Genomic DNA, 1,215 nt, shown 5'->3' with positions numbered 1-1,215 from the left:
CCCCGTGCTTAGCACAGTGCTTGGCACCTAGTAAGCGCTTAACAGATACTATAATTATTTCATTATTACTATAGCTATAGCCTTCAGACTCAAAGCTTCTTGAGGGTAGGCCTCATGTCTAACAATGTTGGTATTTGTTAAGCGCTTACTATGTGCAGAGCACTGTTCTAAGCGCTGGGGGAGATACAGGGTAATCAGGTGGTCCCACGTGAGGCTCACAGTTAATCCCCATTTTACGGATGAGGGAGCTGGGGCCCAGAGAAGTGAAGTGACTTGCCCACAGTCACACAGCTGCCGAATAGCAGAGCCGGGATTTGAACCCATGACCTCCCGCTCCCAAGTCCGGGCTCTTTCCACTGAGCCACGCTGCTTCATCACGGCGTTTAGTACCGTGCTCTGCCCACGGTAAGCACTCACTGACTCCCGGGCCTTGCTTTATCCACTAAGCCATGCGGTGCGGGAGAGAACAATAGAGGTGATAGACACGATCCCTATTATTATTATTATTATTCTTACGGTATTTATCAAGTGCTTACGATGTGCCAGGCGCTGTACCAAGCACTGGCGTAGATACAGGTTTGTCGGGTTGGACGCCGTCCCTGTCGCATCTGGGGCTCGTAGTCTTAATCCCAATTTTACCGATGATAACAGTAATTGTGGTATTATGTTAAGTGCTTAATCAATGAATGAAAAATGGCATTTGTTAAGCGCTTACTATGTGCAAAGCACTGTTCTTAGCGCTGGAGAGGAGGTAAGGTGAGGTTGTCCCACGTGGGGTGCACAGTCCTCGTGCCCATTTTACAGATGAGGCAACTGAGGCACGGAGAAGTGAAGTGACTTGCCCAAAGTCACCCAGCTGACAAGCGGCGGAGCCGGGATTTGAACCCGGGACCGCTGACTCCCCAGCCCGGGCTCTTTCCACTGAGCCACGCTGCTTACCACTCTATGGCAGGCACTGTACCGAGCACGGGGGGAGAATACAAGCAAATCAGGTTGGACCCAGTCCCCGTCCCACGTGGGGCTCACAGGTCTTAATCCCCATTTTACAGATGAGATCCCTGAGACACAGAGAAGTGAAGTGACTTATCCAAAGTCCCACAGCAGAAAAATGGCAGAGGGAGGTATTAGAACCCAGGTCTTTCTGACTCCCAGCCCCCTGCCCTTTCCACCATTCAGTCCTTCAATGGTATTTATTGAGCGCTTACCATGTGCAGA

The sequence above is a fragment of the Ornithorhynchus anatinus genome, chromosome 2 (assembly GCF_004115215.2).
Source record: "Ornithorhynchus anatinus isolate Pmale09 chromosome 2, mOrnAna1.pri.v4, whole genome shotgun sequence".
NCBI classification, from domain to species: domain Eukaryota; kingdom Metazoa; phylum Chordata; class Mammalia; order Monotremata; family Ornithorhynchidae; genus Ornithorhynchus; species Ornithorhynchus anatinus.
The sequence above is the reverse complement of the archived record's forward strand: the minus strand, read 5'-3'. Positions refer to the sequence as shown.